A 7,022-nucleotide genomic window follows, 5' to 3' on the forward strand; every position below is an offset into this window, starting at 1 on the left:
GCGTGCAATCGACTCGGGATACTTATAAGATACTACCATGATTTTTTCAGATTTTTTGGTCCAAAAATAAATTAGGCCAAAAACCGGCCTTATCGACCCTCCTCCTTTAAATGATGAAACGAATGTTGATCAAATGTATATTTGCGATGATCATTTCATTGATTCACAGTACAAAAGTACATTTACAAAAAAGCTGGCGCATAACGGCAGTTCCGTGCATTACACTTGTAACAAAAAATGTAGAATACGATGAATCATTACTTGTTTCGGATGACAGAATATTGCCTGAAAATAATGTGGAGAACTTTTGTATAAATAATACTCCTTCGGAATTAATTTCACCCTTTGAGAGAAATAATTCGGAAGAAAAAATATTGCCTGAAAATAACTTGGGGGACCTTTCTATAAATTATAATCCTACGGAATTAGTTTTTCCAATTAAAAGCAATATCATAGAACTTTCTGAGATTGAAGTTAGCACTACAAACAGTGAAAATCCAAATGAGATTCCGAGGGTCCCTATTCCAGAAACTAATAATTTTAATTCCAGCTCTCACTGTGAAAATGCAGCAATTAAAACATAAGTGTAAAGATTTCCGGAAATTAGATCGAAACTGCCTACTTTTAATGGATGAGACATTTCTAACGGCAGGGCTGGCCTACGAACCGCACAAACAAAAAATTATTGGTTAAGAAGACTTAGGACATTTAGGAAGGAGTATCGATCAAACATTTCACGCATTAATCTTAATGGTTCGAGGTGGACGGAAAAAATGGAAGCAAGTTATTGCTTACTATTTTACAAAGAACACAATAGATACTAATAGTTTAAAAAATGTTATTGTTGAAGTAATTTTCGAATTGCAGCAGTGTGGATTGAATGTGATAGGGATGGTTTGCGACCAAGGGCCGTCAAACAGAGCAACTGTCATGGAATTGTGTGCAGCATCAGCAAAACGAAGAGAGAAAAATGCGAATTGTAATTCTGACTTAAATTCTGAATCCAGTATGAAATCTGAATGTTCAAACAAATCATTAGGCAATGTAGAGTCCGAGCTCTCTGAACCTTCACCTTCTATACCTAAATTAGTCTATCAATGTAACATGAATCTCAGCCTTCGAATATTCCGTTAAACGATCTAGACTCTAAACCGCATCTGTTAGACTTTGACGTAGGCTCAGAATCGATAACTTCACCACAGGAAGAATCGTTTGATGATTCCAAGGTTTCTTATTTTACACACGGTAAAAAAAATTGAGCTGTGAGAGGGATATTATTCCTTATTATAGCCAAAAATTTAGCTGAAAACGAACGAAGGAATTTAGAAAGATCCCTGGATCAGCGAAAATGAATATCCTTGATCATTTTCCATATACCAGGGATATCGTATAGTCAAACCCCTAATAAGTATAGCTATAATAGGGATATTAAGAATAGGTGTCTGAAGCAATAATCTGAAGAGCGCCGGTGCATTATGGGAGCAGCGAAATAAAATGGCGACGGTCTAATCGGGAGCAGTGACAGTTGGGATTTACTTTGGACAATTAAACGCTTTTTACCACTTAAAATGAGCGCGATTGTTAATATTAAATGGAGTTTATGATGCAGTAATAATAATTTACATTTGTTTTGATTGTAGGCGATAACTATATTGAAATATCAAGAAACGCGATAAAAACAACAAACTTGACCTCCAAATGCATTACACGGATTTCAGGGAAATTCATTTTCGCGATACCAGACGAAAAATTGGCTATTGTAAGTTAATATATTTCTATGACAACTACATTTTTTTATATCTGAAGATAATACAATTATACATAATCTGTCGAAAATAATAAACTTTCGAACTTAGCAATTTTGTCCAAATTCCTGATTTACGAGAACAATTTATATAAAGTAACTAAATGTGTAACTCTTCTAACTAAACGTTTAACCTAATCCAAGCGTACACTTTCTTTGAGTTTAATATATTCTCGATTCACTCGTTCACCTCAAGAATTTTTTTTCCGTGCAGTAAATGGGCAGCCAGTTGTTCTTATTTTTGATGTCGCTCATCTTTTTAAAAACTCAAAAAAACAGCAAGAGCAACTTTTAAACTGTTGAAAATCGGATTCTCCGTTAAATTTTCTATGAGAAACTCACGGAGTAATCGCAATACTTCTTTTGCAGGGTTAAAAATCTCCCACTTGCATCGCAGTGTTGTTGTCTGAGGTTTCCACTGCGTGACCATGGTGTGCCCACTCTAGTGTATTTTGTGGTGTACTTATAGATTGTGGCAAAATGTGGGATCAGCGCCACCTAGGGGACGTAGAAAGAACTATTGTCTACAGCAACGACCCCCCCCCCCTTCCATTCTCACCTTAATCTGTAGGTTATGTTGACTTCTCTTTCTGAAATAAATACATGAATAATAATAACTAATAAAACAAACCAAAAATTTAACAAAATAAAATCTATCACCGATTAAATGCAATAAAATGTTTAAGTCTGTTGCAATCGATTTATCATAGAAAGATTCCAACAGGCTTTAACATTTTATTGCATTTGATCGATAATCGATTTGATTTGGTTCCATTTGTAGTTTGTGTTATCGGTGATAATCCATTGTGAATCCAAGTTCATCACGAAAAAAAATATAATTCTTGCAGCTACAGTGAACTTGAGTAGACGTGAGCAGACGATAGAACTTCTATCGTCCACTCAAGTTCATTTCGAATTCTGAATTCACACAAGCGCCACCTAGGGGACGTAGCAATTACTATAATTCGTACACCACTTTCCTATGGGAGTGGGCACACCGTGTGCGTGATGCTAGCATCCAGACAAAATTCTTAAAGTTACCGACGGAATGCTTATTAACTGCTACTAAAAGAAGATGCACTTGAAGGCGCCTTCGGCCAATGTAAATGACAGATATTTTATTTTTTAAAGTTATAAGGCTGCAAAACAAAGTATTACGATTACTCCGTGAGTTCTTCAATGCCAAAACAGCAAATATCAGTTAAACTTTCTTTTGTTTTTCAATGACAAACACATGTTTTTTGAAAGACGTGAAGTTGGCTAAACAAAAAATTATCGCTCTAAAAAATTTCCTACAACCAATTTTATTCTTAGTTTTTTCTGGGAACCGAAATGCAACATCTATTAATCAATTAAATTTTAAATAATGATGTTGTTAGAAAGCGGGTTAATAGATAACACGTACACCCACAGAACTCATTCTTCGAAAATAATGTTATTAAGCTAGAAGGAATTCATTGATGAATTTTCAACCAAATAGTTAGATTTCCGATAAAAAAAACCAATTCTCTAATTAAAAAAATGAAAGTTGATATTTAAAACAAAAACATGCTTATAATATATTAAAAAATAGCTAAATTTTTAACCAAAAAAGATTATCACTGTTTCTAATTTCAATAGAATAATTTCTAAGGATTCCAAAATAAACGTCGCCACTTTTATCGTTGGAAAAAATGTCCGATTTTTTAAATTTTGTTTCGTTCATACAAATAAAAACTGTATTTCTTTTTTACTGATCTCTACAAATTTTTCTTTATCTTTCAGTATAAATTTAATTTCTTTTATTGAAAATGAAATAAAGTTACGGATTGAAGATTGAAGATGGTTACCGATTAAGATTGTCTTCCTCCACGTGTTAATAATTGATTAATGAATTACTCATGCTATTAGAGCAAAATAGAAATGAAATGAAATAAGTGTAACCCTATCTATCTCAAAGACACTAATATTTTGAAAATTTGAATAAGTCAATAAATGTGGTGCTTTTAGCTTTTTCCCAGGCGATCAGCTGACGTCAAGGATGTAAAGAAATAAAGCTCCTGTTTGTATATTTGCTACAAACAATATGCTAAGCATCTTAAACGAGCATCTAAGCATATTGTTTTGTTTAACGAAGCACGTGAGGCCGTAAAAAAACAACATGTTTTCGAAGGTAATTACAAAATCAAGTGAACAGGAGACGACTGAAACACACAATACAAATTTCTGAACAGGTAACTCTAGCGGACCGAAGGAACCGAATGGAGCCTCTATAAAGTACCCGTAAAGACCCCATTGGGTCCCCATTCGGTACCTTTTTAAAAAACTCGAAAAAATAGCAAAATCAACTTTTAAATTGTTGAAATTCGGATTCTACGTTAAAATTCATTATGGAAGGTCACGGAATAATCGCAATAAGACGTATAACGCCTGTTGTCTGCTAGTTACAGGCGATGCGTTTGAAGTGTAACAGTCGACAGGCGTTATACGTCTTATATTTTTTAAAACTTTTTAACGTTACAAAAAAACTATTGCAATTATTCCGTTACCTTCTGTAGGGAATTTTAACGTAGAATCCGAATTTTAGCAATTTAAAAGTTGATTTTGCTGTTTTTTCGAGTTTTTTAAAAAGGGAACGAATGGGAACCCAATGGGGTCTTTACGGGTACTTTGTAGAGGCTCCATTCGGTTCCTTCGGTCCGCCAGAGTTACCTGTTTAGAAATTTGCATTGTGTGTTTCAGCCGTCTCCTGTAACACAAAAAAGTAACACAAAAAAGTTTAGAGGATGAAAGCGGTATTTTATTTTGTATAGCAATAGGTAGTTTCCAAAGTCACATGTAAAATTTCCATAAAAAATGCATCTTCGTGAAGACTTATTTCATATGCGTCAATAACATGTTTTCGCATTTTTCAAAGTATTTTTTATTTAATTCTGACATTATATTTTTTATATCATATTGATTGAAGGATCCCTATGGCGTCAAATAGGTTGGGTTTTCCATGAACGATACTTAGGTTATGTTTTACAATCTTTTAAATTGAATTATTGGCTCATCTGTAGTGAATCGTAGTTTACAACTACTACACTAAAACACCGATCTATTGGGCGCTTGGGGCCTACTGGAACTTCCCTCATTTGTTCTGGGGTCAACTCCAAAACCTCGCTGCTTCTTATGTTTATTTTTGCCCTTTGCCTGAAGATACCTCTGTGATGATATATTCCACTAAGGAAACCACTGGTTTGCAATATTGCAAACACGTCGCTATTAGATGCTGTTAATACAATTTGTTCTCGGACTGGCATTACCGCGTAGACATTTTGTTTTACTAGCAGTCGAAGTTGTGAATCGGGATTAAAAGTGTATCTTCGAAATTCGAATCGACGGTGTGGATTTTTATTTGGAATAAGCCGAATAAGTCCAAGTTGTCCAAGTCCATATCCAAGCACCTGATAATCAGGAATGTTGGGAAAAGGACACCTGGCAGGTGGAGACCTGGACCTGGCGCGTAGAAGAGGTTCGGTTTCGATAGGAGACACAGGTATGCGTCGAGAAGAAGATGAATAAAGACTTAGGTTCCAGTCGGAAATATTAGGCCAATCGCGGTCATGGTTACGGCCAGTTTGTGAACTTAATTCTGGAAGAAGAAGTTGAGGATTAACTTTTTTTTAATCCGGTAGGAAGGATTGCATTGAAAAGTTGTAGAAAAATGTCCTGTTGAATGGCGTAACAATTATTGTATCCTTCTCAATACCATTTTTGTCTTTTTGTTTTGAATCAACATACCAGAAGAAGTTATCTCTTAAACTGAATCCCTTTCTGTACCCAGTGGAGGCAATTTTTTTCCAAATAATTGTGGATACCCCAAGTCGCTTAGGAAATAGAACATTTTTAATCACTTTCAAAAGTGCACATTTTGACGTTCTTATTTACTGTTTTTCGAATAATAGCGAGGTTAAAAGCACTCAAGAACACAGTATTAGCCATTTTACGTTGTCAAGATTGATTGCTACACAGTTAGCTATTATGAGTACTAATTTTTCGAATTTGTATTTCATGATTTTATATTTTTTCATTTACCACATTTAAATAAAGCGACATTTTTGTGATAAGGTGATGTATTTTTATGCACAATCCTACTAGATATTGCAAATGTTATGCTTTTGAAGCGCCTTCTATAATGCGTCAAACAGAAATGGCGTTTCTTTATTTCAATGCAAGACTTCTTCTTGGATATATTTGCGTGTTAAGATATCATGACTGCCTTTCTGCAATATTGTGTAGTTAAAATTTTTCATACAGAAAGTTATGCGCTTTTATATATACGTGCTTCGGAATTTCAGACTGCAGATAAAAGAAATAATTTTGAAACCAATGAATACGTAATTCTTTGTTATCCAATGCATATTAAGTTGTCCAAAAAATCTTTGATAATTTTAAAAATGCTAAGATCTCCCTAAGAAAGAGCATATGGACGTGCGCAGACACACTGTGAATAAGCGAATTCGGGCGAATTAAAATTTAAATCAGAGAAATTGTTATTTATGAAACGTCAAAACAAATTTTTAAAATAGTTATAGATGTTTTGTATTTTTATATTTACCAATAAAATTAAGAATAACCAGCAAGAGTAAGTCTAGTGTATAAACGATCCTCATTTCTCAATTAGGCGCTGTGCTCACACGATTATTATTTCGGTAACGATGTACGAGATTGAATTTATAAGATGTTATATAATCTAATACGTTTTAGTCAAAGCCGGTTCTTACATGGAAAATTTATAGAGGGTCTACTATGACGGTTGATTTAAAGTTGGTAAATTTATCATCATTTCTTCATATTATTTTCGGCAATAACACATGGAGATTATTTTGAATTTTTTTAATCACTATAGATTAAACATAAACAGTTTTATTTAAACAACGTGTGATTCAAGAGCTCGTTTGACTCGCTGAACGCGGAGCGAGAAGATTTAGTCAGAACGTCACATATATTTAATATTATTAATGTATGTAAACTTAAGATTGAAGTTTCTGATTATCATAGTATTTACAGTATTTTTTGTTTTTTCGTTTTAAAGTAATTTTTTACTTTTCATTTTTAGTAAAAGTGTCAATCCTTGATATTTCGGAAATCTTTTACCAGGTGTATACATATGAAACCGATATTTTTTCAAGAAAAAAACACATTTATTTCAAGAGAATGATAACAAATATTTTATTCAAAGTATGCGCCCTCG

This window comes from Belonocnema kinseyi, chromosome 1 (assembly GCF_010883055.1).
Source record: "Belonocnema kinseyi isolate 2016_QV_RU_SX_M_011 chromosome 1, B_treatae_v1, whole genome shotgun sequence".
NCBI classification, from domain to species: Eukaryota; Metazoa; Arthropoda; class Insecta; order Hymenoptera; family Cynipidae; genus Belonocnema; species Belonocnema kinseyi.